Here is a 12,350-nt window from a genome sequence, read left to right as displayed (position 1 = left end):
ATTGTAGAATAAATCATATCCTTTGATAAAATAATAGCCATTGCGCTAAAGCGACTTTGAAAACCTCAATAATACCGGTTATTAATAACCATAATAAAATCCAGCCATGTTGGCTATTCAAGATAATATAATCCGGTATGAAAACCTTATTCATTCAATATCATAATGAAAATTCAGCCAAGTTTGGCTATTTGAATAATATAACCCAATGATTTATAAGCGCATGATTCCAATGGCGCAATCCAAATATATACTGGCGACTTATATTCCAAAGCCAGGCCGGTTTAATAAACACCGGATAATTTCTCATCATATACTGGCGACTTATCGTCTTAAAGCCAGGCCGGTTTAATAAACACCGGATAATTTATCATCATACTGGCGACATATAGTCGAAAGCCAGGCCGGTTTAATAAACGCCGGTGATTTATAATCATGCTTTATTCAACCTGTTTCTGCATACAACAAGTTTAAAGTGTCCTGGCGGTTTACCGCCGGACGGGTCATAATGCCCAACATATAACCTGGGTTTATAATCAAGGCTGCACTTAAGAATAATTAAATATGAAATATATCATACCTGTGACATTGAATCACATCGTTGGTTTACCAACTTTTTGTAGTAAGGGTGATAACCCAAATCTTGAGTACTGATAACTCCTTCCATATTGTGCCGGTTTATGATAAAATCATACCGGGTTATGATAAACACCGGGTTATCCATATGTAATACTGGCGACTTGTAGTCAAAACCAGACCGGGTTGATAATCTCCGGATTATGACTGATCATATACTGACAACTTGCAGTTGACAGCGTAGCCGGGTTAATTAACACCGGTTTTAACAGAAAACATCATAAACTTTGTCAAAAGAGAGAAAAACTTGGCAAAAAGCAAATGAAAACTTGTAGTCGAGGCTTTTCACGGGCTGCCAGGCCCCAAATTCGAGGCTTTTCATGGGCAGCCAGGCCACTGAGTTAAACCATTTCACAAAGCCTTTTAAGATGGTCCTCAATCCTTAACCAATCATCGTTTTAACTTGACAAGTTCAGGGTCCTTTTCTGGAGTAACTTGTCAAAGTTCGAAGGGTCATACCAGGTTTACCTGGGCGGAGTGACTTACTTAAATAGGCAGGCTAACCCGGGGTTTTAGGTGTATACAGCAGGCTTCCAAGCCATGGCTTGATAGCCTATTACAGGTGTAGATTCTTTGTTCATTTCGACAGCAAAGAATCCCCAAGTAACATTTTGAGTTGTGCTCAGTGGGTGCCTATGTTTGAGTTGTTGTTTTACAACACCCTCTTTGGCCCCGGATTGATTTGGCTTTGAGCCGATCAATAGGTGTGACTATGGTTCGGATACGACCAAGCCCCCAAGTGATGTTGTGGCATTGCGCTGATCAAGAGGTGTAGCTATGGTTCGGATACGACCAAGCCCCCAAGTGATATTGTAGGAAGCTTTGATAAGCCGAATCAAGGGGTAAATCGGACGCCGCTTTATAAAGCAGAAACCCCCATGTGATCAATAATATGACAGGCCAATAAGGCGGGATACTCATGTTTGAACCGTGCATCATGGCAACAGGCCCTCTTCGGCTACCTTTAACTTTTTGCAAGAGATAAATTCTTCTTGAACCGGGATTTTGAACCGGATATTGAGAGCTTCAATGTTTTATGGGAGACATCTTTCCCTTGAACCGGATTTTAAACCGGAACCTTCATTTTCAGCCGGAAATTTTCTAACGGCCTTTCAGCTCGAACTTGCGAGAGATTAACTCCTCTTGAACCGGAAATTCTTAATCCGGATTTAAGAGCTTCAGAGCCTTGTGGGAGAACAGATTTCCCTTGAACCGGATTTTAAACCGGCATTCTTTATTTTGAACCGGAAATTTTGTGACGGCCTTCAAATTGTCATCAATATGGTAGTAGCCTCTGGGACCGGGTTATCTTTCCCTCCAGCGTCCTGGGGTTCTTGACTTCACTGAAAAACCGGCAACCTTTGCTGAGTCATATCATTGTAGCCCCCAAGTCTCAAAGGTGACTCGAGGAGTTGGCTTGAAACTCTCCATATTTGACTGTGATATAAACCGGCATAACTTGTATATCATTGGTGTTGATAGCACGATGTGAATCCACAGAAGGTTGAGGTGACTGCGGCGGGTTACAAATGATCCCGTATGAGCCGTGTCAGCAACTCGGCCAATGGTTCCTTCCAACTGGCTGTTTTGAAGTTTAACCAAACTGTAGTGGCGGCGACTTGTGTGCCTGCCCATTGGGCCACCCAGTGCAGACGGCGGTTGATGGTATATGATAATTTGCCTCCATTTTGTTGAAAGAAAATCAGGCTACCCAAGCTGTGACTTGCTCATATTCCATAAACAACTCGTGCAGACATGTGCGGCCCGGTATGTTGATGTAGACCAGGCCGCGAGAGACGGACAGCAAAGACGACCGCATCATCAGAAGCGGCTCAGATAGATGAACCGGCCGCGGTGTTGTAAGCCGGCGCGGACGGGCGAGTCAATCGCGGGTGTTGTAAGCCGCGCGGACAAGTAAATCAGCCACGTCGTGTTGATGTAGTGAACAGTTGTCCTGCATCAATAGTATTGCAGACCAAGGCAAAGATAAACTGTTCTTTGACAAAAACAATATATATTAATAAAACAAACTTAGATGGATATCACCTTATGTGTTAGGGCGAAAATTATCCACCGTGGAGTTAATGATCACCACGGTGAAGCTAAAATCAATCACGGGCGGGTCGACCGTGGGAGCCGACATATGAGTCGACCGCGATACTATAAACCGGTGCGGACGGGAGAGTCGGCCACGGGGTCGGACGGGTAAATCGCCCATAGTGTTGTAGACCGTCGCGGATGAGCGAGTTGTCTTCCACGTTGTAAGCTGGCGCGGATACATGAACCGGCCGCGAGGGCGGACGGGCGAGTCGTCCGTGGCGTTGTAAGGTGATGCGGATGGGCGAGTCGGCCGGCACGTTGATGTAAACCGGACCGCAGGGGCGACGGCTGTATATAACAACACTATAGGGCAGAGTGGTTGTTTTCAAAAAAATAAGTACTGATAAAAGTAAACTCGATGGATATCACCTGATGTATTTTGCGGCTGAAGAGGCCTGCGGCGATCCGAAGCCTGCTCCTGCGGCTCGGAGACAGTGCGAGTCTGTGCCCCACAACCAACTCTCCCTCCGGGTCGTGGCTGGTTTGACCATTCCCTTTTTTTTAACACGCTAGCAATACGGCATAGATCGGTGAATTCTGCTGTGTAGCAACTTTTTGCAACTAGTGATATGCCTCGGCGGCCGTGACATCTGATGGTAAAAAATAAAGTTTGGACTAACACTCTGTACTAGTGCCTCCGTACGTCATAGTGGACAATGGTGTACCAGTTGATGCTTTGTTTTTGGTCTTCCTGAGAGGAGTCAATGACCGGTCAAATCTGGAGTTGTTGTCTGCGTCCTGAGTTGATGCCTTCATACGTTGTTGTTTGGCTGCAGCATGACGAGGCCGTAGCGATAAAGGTGGGCCGGCTCGTGGCCGCGGCAGGCGATGACACTCGCGACCCGTGGCGGGAACCAAGTCGGTTTAGTAGCGGCCATAAGAACGGCCCGGCCCAAGGCAGCAGCTGTAGCAGTGCGAGGTGGCGGCTCGGTCGAGGCCAGCGGAGACGACGCCGGCTCAGGCTGCATCGGCGAGCTCGACGAAACCAAAACAGAAAACTTGCGAGATATCTCAGTTTCCTTCCATGACACACCAAAAAGACCGATCCGACTTCCCATTGATGATCGTCCAGCTGTCTGAATCGGAATAACTTGTTGATTTGCTCAATATAGTAAGCTGAGAAAAGTCCGATCCGTATTGTACTAGTAGCTTCATATGGTAGATTCACTGAACTTGCTCGAAATCCGTGCCAAGCTAAATAATTCCCGTGTGGTTGGATGCCATCGACCCCACAGTTCTGTACATGGACAGATCCCATTGACTTTATTTTGGCTATTCTTTTCGTCACGTCTGTCTTTCATTGATACGATGATCAGGCCTGGGTCCAACACTCAGTTTCGCTGCAAATCGGATTGAACCGATGACTTGTATTTTCCTTCTGCAGATACGCATCTGGTCTCGTGTGCTGGCGCATAAATGCTGCCCTAATTTTCTTGATCTAAGATCTTGTATATCTCGCTTTGACTGATCGTTGATGATGTTATCTTCTGCGCCGGCTCTTTTTCATCCGGCTTATCGCGAGCTTCTCGATCCCTGAAGAAATCCCTCCAAGAACTCAACACCACCGTGCGCACGCCCCATGGTGGGCGTCAACTGCCGTGGAATTGTCACGGCAGATGTCCTAGTTTCAGGACTTAGTCGTGAGGCCAACACATCTATGTAGTAGCTTGAGAGGGGTTTAGCGGAATCGAGAGACGCAACACAAGACGAGGATTTAGACAGCTTCGGGCCCCGGGAAACATCATCCGGTAACAACCCTACATGCTGTTTGAGGCTAGGTCTCATTATGATCACGAGGGAGTCGCCGGTAAACCGGCTCTTTGTGTCTAGCCCTAGAGATTGTTTCTTTTTGCTTGTCCTTCTTTGAGGAGCCCTGCCCCTCCTTATATAAGTTGAAGGGGCGGGTTACATGTGGAGTCCTATTAGGATTAATACTAGTCTACCTTCTAATACAAACCGGATACAAGTCCAGGTCTTAACTCCTTGTAAGGCAAATATTCCTTATGCCTTTCCTTGTAAACCGGCCCACCATAGTATGAACCGGCCTTCATGAACCGCCCGTTGGGCCACCGGGTCTTGTCTCTCCTCTGACCCGCCTGCCGGATTACCAATGAATCATAAACCACCAGGTCCAAACGGGTCGCCAGTGAATCGTCAAGTCTTAGCCGGATCTCAAGTAAACCGCCAAGACCGACCGGGTTATACTTCCGGCCGGGTTACGCCGCGGGGTATATCCGTGACAAGAATCAAATATTTTGCATAGATAATCTTGATCATAAACCCACAATTCATCGGATCTCGACAAACACATCGCAAAAAGAATTACATCGAATAGATCTCCAAGAAGATCGAGGAGAACTTTATATTGAGATCCAAAGAGAGAGAAGAAGCCATCTAGCTAATAACTATGGACCCGAAGGTCTGTGGTAAACTACTCACACATCATCGGAAAGGCTATGGTTTTGATGTAGAAGCCCTCCGTGATCGATTCCCCCTCCGGCGGAGCGCCGGAAAAGGCCCCAAGATGGAATCTCACGGGTACAGAAGGTTGCGGCGGTGGAAAAGTGTTTCGTGGCTCCCCTGGATGTTTTCAGGGTATAAGAGTATATATAGGCGAAAGAAGTAGGTCGGTGGAGCTGCGAGGGGCCCACGAGGGTGGGGGGCGTGCCTACCCCCCTGGGGCACGCCCTCCTGCCTCGTGGCTTCCTTGCTGCTTCCTTGACTTCCAGTCCAAGTCCCCTAGATTGCGTTTGTTCCAAAAACGATCCTCGCGAAGGTCTGATTCCGTTTGATATTCCTTTTCTGCGAACACTGAAATAGGGAAAAACATCAATTTGCATTGGGCCTCCGGTTAATAGGTTAGTCCGAAAAATAATGTAAAAGAGCATATTAAAGCCCATTAAACATCCAAAACAGATAATATAATAGCATGGAACAATCAACAATTATAGATACGTTGGAGACGTATCAACTTCCCACCAATTCCGCCGACAGATCAAACCTGGCGGGGCGTTTTCCCTCGATTATTCAGATAAGGCATGGCAAGGCCAACTCCATGGAAGAGCATAGCAAGGCGTTGGCTGACCTGAAGGCAGCGATAACAGCGATGACGGCGAAGATCGACGACATCCATCCAGTCGTCCTTCAGTTCCAAGGGTGGAGGCCGACGATCGAGCGATCGGTCGAAAAACTACGAGCCGAAGTCGGCGACCTGCGTGCGCAGCTGTAGGGGGCAGATTTCCGGGACATAAATTCCCAGCAAACGACCCTTATGTCACCACCAGCCCCAGGATTACTGTTGCTGGTGGATATTTCCTTGATACAGAATTCCAAGCAAATACAAGGATTTGAGTACAAGACCTTATAGGTCCATTGGGTGCAACAATGATTTCTAGTGGCAGATGATGGAAGCGACTCGTGGATCTCCATGATTGATGGAACTCCATTCCCATAGGAGCAGCTGACCCCTATCTCGCGTGGCTGCTGTGTCTTCGTAGTGCTCCTCTCTGAGCCTTGATCTGGCCAAGACAATAGCCAGGGACAAGCCAGTGAGTATGTTTGAATGTACTCGCAAACATCAAGAACAAAAGATATACCAGATGCATATGCTCATGATGAATTAAATTACATGCATGTGCTGACTGAGTATTAAAGCATGGCATGACAAATATTCATACAGAAAATAAGTCATGTTATTAGTAAATCAAAGAAATGAAACGGAACGTCGGGCGTTGGACTGCCCGAAGAATTCCAAGAGAAATGCCAAACGGGTGTCTAAAAGAGAATCGGGCGAGACAGGACCGCCCGAGAACTCAAGCGACGCCACGAGAGGTCTTGAAAAGAAATGCCAAACGGGTGTCTAAAAGCGACGCCTCGAGAGGTCCTCGGGTGTCTGAAGCGACGCCTCATAAAGGGCTTATAAGAAATTAACATGAGTATCCAGGTGGACTAGCCATCCCAAGTGATACTCAGAAAAGAAAAGAAAACAAAATGAGTATCCCGGGTAGTCTAGCCATCCCAAGAGATACTCAAGATTTCACATAAAGAGGAAAAGGTTAGTCCGTAATAATACTCAGGTCAACAACAATATACATCATAGCACTAGTACTGACAATGAACATCCTACGAATGGATCATGATCAATTTAATTATTTCCTCCGAAGATTGACACTAAGACCGACACTTGACCAACCTAGACTGTAGTCCTTAACCATGGACACGGCTATTCGAATATATATAACTCTGCAGAGGGTGTACTCTTTACCCACAAGTAAGGGATTTCTTTAGCCAACACCAAGACGCTGACTAATTCCGATTACGGTCTTTGGGATGAAAACACACCTGGCCAGCACACACCAGATTAACTTTCCGGATGCCAGGAATCACCCAAAGCATCGTTCAAGAGAAACTCTAAGGCGGGGAGACCATCGTCTCGAGTAGTATGGCATCACTATTAACACACGCGGATTACAAGGGGTGCCCCCCTCTCGGCCCAGCCGGATACACCCATGCCCCCTGGCCCGATAACTGGCATTGCAATCGGTACCTGGAAACCCTCATCGTGGCCTCTCTGTACGGTGTGTGTAGGGAAAGGGGTTAACAACTTACTGAACCGTACCCTGCCTGTGGCGGGGACAAGTGGTAGCACAAAACCAGTATGGGGGTTACCGAAACAAGACTCGATCTACGGTCAACTCAGGAGGTTTAAGTTTTTCCTGCAGTGGTTAGCACAACATAATTCCTTGGCAGTACCCAACAGGGTCACCACCTGGTATGTCCCAACATACCCTCACTGATCTTTCTCGTCACCACGAGATTTCAGTCTCACGGTCACTTTTCTCGTGACTAATTCTTCCTGCAAATTAGCCCAGACCAACACAGGCACATATGGCACATGAAAACAACCGTACTCACTTATTCTTCATGTTTAAGTGAAGATAAAACACCATCAAGGGGGATCATGCATGTACGACTAGTACCATGAAAATTCTATATGAATTTAACATAGTCATAACTCAATTCTACATGCAAGCAAACAACTATGCATTCACCATATCATGTGTTCAAGATGCTTGCCTTGAGCATGCAGAAAGATCGGGTGCACTCCAAAACTTTGAGAAATATATCTCCCCTCCATTTCCTATTTTCAAATTATTTTAATTACCACATAAATCCAAAACAGTGCTAAAAAGTTATTTGGAAATTTCTGAAATAAATACTAAAATAAACTAGATGAAATTTGAGAAATAACAGAAAAAGAATCAAGTCATTTGGAGTTCATATGATTTTCCTATGGATTTACTAAGCTGGAATAATCAACGAAATGGACTATTTATTAGATCCAGCAAAAACCAGGCCTAGGAAAAATGTTCACCCTATTTGATAAAATAGAGAATGAATTTACAAGTACGTAGAAATTTGAACAATCAAATTCGGATGAGAAATGACTGCTGTAGAATTATTTGAGATCTGCTGGAAAAGAAAAAGAGAAGGGCAGAAGTGCGCACTGGGCGAGACTTAGCCGTCTGGAGCAACTGGGCCGAGCTCAGCCGTTCGGCCGCGCGGGAGGGCTGATGACATCGAAGGCGTATTGCCCGGAATACGCTTTCCCAGTGGGAAAGCAATTCTGTCGGAACCCGTCTCCACTTACGGACACGCCGGCGTGGCTTCGGTCGCTGACAGTGGTCCCCTGGGACCCACCAGTCAGGTTTGACTGGTCAGCCGCCCATGTCTTCTCCTCTGGCCAAACAGAGGCGGTGCTCCAGCGAGGCTTGCCGGTGAACGGCGGCACCGATTGGGAAGAGGAGGCCATCGTCTTGCTCACGGAATCGCGGTGGTCAGTCCGGTGTGCTGCATGGCCCGTGGAGGACACGGGGTCGCCGGCGGCGAGCTTTGCATCGGACGGCAGCCGTCGGGCAGAGGTGGGATCTTGCCTCCAACAGCTCCCAAGCCAAATTGGAAGGGGGAGTGGATCAGCGGGAGGTCCAAGAGGCTAGTGGTGAAGAGAGTGGAGAGGGGGAGGCCCTAGTGGCGTTGAAATCGGTCGGAAGGTGGTGGCGGGTGCCCTGGACGGAATCAAGGAAGATGACCTCGTCCGGTCGCTTGGGTGCTTGAGGGGGGATCAGAGAGGGGGAGGGGAGTGTGGTGAGTATCGTAGAGAGCCCCGGGGTGAGCTTTTAAAGCGCGAGGGGGTCGGCTCCGCTGTGTCCAGAGGATAAGCACGGCGGCGGCGATCATTACGGCGGCAGGTGAGGCCGTTGAGGTCGGCAGGGTGGTCGGTGAGGATGGTGGCAGCCCGCAGTTACTCCTGGGAGAAGCTGGGCTGCTCGGGACACACCACGCGGGTTGGGCGGAGACGTGGCCGAGTGGGACTTGTCGGGCGGCGCTCCTGGTCATCGTAGACGGCGGTGAACGGTGCTAGGGGCCAAGCAAGGGTGTCGGCGAGCTTCCAGGTGGTCGAGACGATCCAAAGAAGGATCAGGATGAGAGGGGGAGGCAGCAGGGTGGTGGCAGTAGCTCGGTGCCGACGTGTGTCAAAAGCGCGCTCTGGGCACGCTCCGGACGTGTACGTAGCATGCTCGACAAAGTGCTTCAGTGGTCTAGGAGCCTCTGATGCCTGTGCAAATTAACAGTACTATGAGCCTAGTTGTGAGAGAGCTAATGGACATGCTGGTTTGGCCAAATGATCAAGTGTCCAATGAAGTTCAGAAAGCTTTGCCAAATCCTGTCATGAGCTGAAGGTGTTCGATAGAATGCTCGGGCAAGCTAGAGGACTTTGATGGATTTTAAACTTGGCAGGGTGGGGTCTCTTTAGATGATAGAGGTGATGGTGGAGTTAGTTTGGCAAAATGAGAAACTTGCTAGTGCAAGCTTTACCAGAATTCAGTTCTGGACAGAAACTTCAGAGGCATGTTTGGTGGACTAAAAAGATTCCAATGGAGCTGATCTTCTGGAGTTAAGGTTTTGGTTGGAAGGACTACAACATGGAAAAGTTTCATAATCATTGGACCTAGGAACAAGAGGGTTGCAGTTATAACTCCAGAATGGGGCAGAAATGAAAAGAGGATGGTTCACTCAAAATTTTCAAAGGACATAGTTAGGTTTTTGCTCAAAAGTGACATACAGGCATCACCTGACCTCTCATAATTTTTGTGGGATTTTAAAACAATTATTTAAAATATTTGTAGTGCAACAGAAGAATTTCAAGAATTGAAAATTCTAGTAAAAGAATTATTTGTGGAAAATTTTATTATGAAAATGTTTCCTACTGTTATCTATGATATAAATGAAATTATTTACAAAACAACCAAGGACCACAACATTCTACAAAATAATCTTCTATGGAGGGAAGAATTTTGTAAAATAGAAAACAGAAAAGGCTGTGAAATTAATGAATAGCTCAAAAATTTTATTTCTGACCAAATTTTACTTAATGAAAATATGATTAAATTTTTGGGGTGTTACAAACTCTAACCTCCTTAAGAAAAATCTCGTCCTCGAGATTTGTTAGGGGCAGAAGAACTGAATGCAAATCACAACAAATGATCATATATGCAGAATGCAATCATGGCAATGCACTTATGACATACGCCCTGAAATACAATACAACGGTTGCATCACGTAAACTAGTGCTATGTACAACAACAATGACCGTTTACGGTTCGAAGGTGAGATCTAAAGGGTCTTGTGGAAGGGTTCCTGGTGCTGGAGCACATTCTTCTTCTTCCGGGGAAAGTGAAGGAAGTAAACGAAGAACACGCCCTTCCGGAGTTGGCCATGGTGGTCCACCAATGGCGACGTGGGGATTCAGGACAGCAAGATAATGGAGGTAATCCATTAGTTGCTAGGTTAGATGCTCCTGGGCCATCACATATTGAATGAGATTGGCCAGAGCTGGATCCCTCTCTATACGTTCAGAACGGAACGTGGATTCTGCTCCAGAAGCTGCGCAGCTCGGGAAATAGTAGTATTTCCTTTCACTGGCAGCGGGTACGGTGAATCGAAGACGGGTAACTGCTTCATAAGCAGCAGCCTCAATAGCCATGCCTGAGGTTGGCATGGATCTCCCGACAAAGACAACATATGGAGGGCCTTGATTTAAATCCTCCGGTGGGATGTGCACAACTGCCCAATATTTTGAGGAATCAGGGGTGATCCTCATTTTTGAACAACTCGTTGTCGGTGTCAAAACCGGCGGATCTCGGGTAGGGGGTCCCGAACTGTGCGTCTAAGGTCGATGGTAACAGGAGACGGGGGACACAATGTTTACCCAGGTTCGGGCCCTCTCTATGGAGGTAATACCCTAATTCCTGCTTGATTGATCTTGATGAATATGAGTATTACAAGAGTCGATCTACCACAAGATCGTTATGGCTAAAACCCTAGAAGTCTAGCCTGTATGACTATGGTAATGTATATCTCCCTCCTCCAGACTAAGTCCTCCGGTTTATATAGACACCGGGAGGATCTAGGGTTACACAGGGTCGGTTACAAAGAAGGGAATCTACATGTTTGATCGCCAAGCTTGCTTTCCATGCCAAGGAGAGTCCCATCCGGACAAGGGTGCAGTCTTTGGTCTTCGTATCTTCACAGCCCATCAGTCCGGCCCATGGCCAACTGGCCGGACGCCCGAGGACCCCTTAGTCCAGGACTCCCTCAGTAGCCCCTGAACCTGGCTTCAATGACAAGGTATCCGGCGCGTAGATCTGTCTTCGACATTGCAAGGCGGGTTCCTCCTTCCGAACTCCAAGATAGTCTTCGGACGTATTAAACATGTCCGGACCTGTAACACACGCACCACACACAACCGCAGAGAGAATATAATATTCCAGGAGTCCAACCCGCTGACAACTTTTTGCAGCATGATCACGTCTGCCCGGTCATAATTTCGAACCATTTTTCGTCTGCCGCTCCATGTTTCGAGACGCGGTTGCCATTGGCACGTCTTGTCAAAGCAGAGATCGTGTCCCCTTATTGCGGGATTCTCATCAATACGAGCATGGGTAACTCAACCGTGTTGTTTACACAATCCTTGGGAATGGGCGAGTTTCAAGGTGAGTGGGGAGACGTTCAATATTCACGGCCTTTATAAGGAGATAGGGATTCCCCTCCTTCACCCATGCCTTCTCTTCCTCTCTATCCTTCCATTCTCGAGCTCCAGCGCCCAAGTTCCCATCTTCTCCATCTCTAGGAAGCACTCAATCATGTCCGGATCCGGAGGCCAAGGAAAGTGGATGGTCTCCTCCGTCAAGGAAAAGGACATCACCCAGCTCCGGGCGGCGGGGTACCTGGCGAAAGGAATCATCCACCGTCTGCCCTCCAAGGGGCAAGTCATCCCCACCCCGAAGCCTACCGAGAGGGTAGTTTTCCTCCCTCACTTCGTCCGTGGATTGGGGTTTCCACTTCACCCCTTCTTCCGCGGACTGATGTACTACTACGGGCTAGATTTCCATGATCTAGCCCCGAACTCCTTCCTCAACATCTCGGCATTTATTGTCGTGTGCGAGGCCTTCCTCCGCATCCATCCCCACTTCGGCCTATGGCTCAAGGTTTTGAACGTGAAGCCGAAGGTGGTGGATGGTCAACACGTGGAGTGCAGAGGCGCCATGGTGAGC

At 47.7% G+C, this 12,350-nt stretch overlaps 1 pseudogene; it reads right to left on the bottom strand.

The window, feature by feature from the left end:
• Positions 1-8,548, bottom strand: part of LOC123142528 (flavin-containing monooxygenase FMO GS-OX-like 9) — a 73,079-nt pseudogene extending 64,531 nt beyond the window's left edge.
• Positions 8,549-12,350: the final 3,802 nt, after the last annotated feature.

The sequence above is a fragment of the Triticum aestivum genome, chromosome 6D (genome assembly GCF_018294505.1).
Source record: "Triticum aestivum cultivar Chinese Spring chromosome 6D, IWGSC CS RefSeq v2.1, whole genome shotgun sequence".
Taxonomy (NCBI): domain Eukaryota; kingdom Viridiplantae; phylum Streptophyta; class Magnoliopsida; order Poales; family Poaceae; genus Triticum; species Triticum aestivum.
This window is presented reverse-complemented; position numbering and strand designations above follow the sequence as displayed.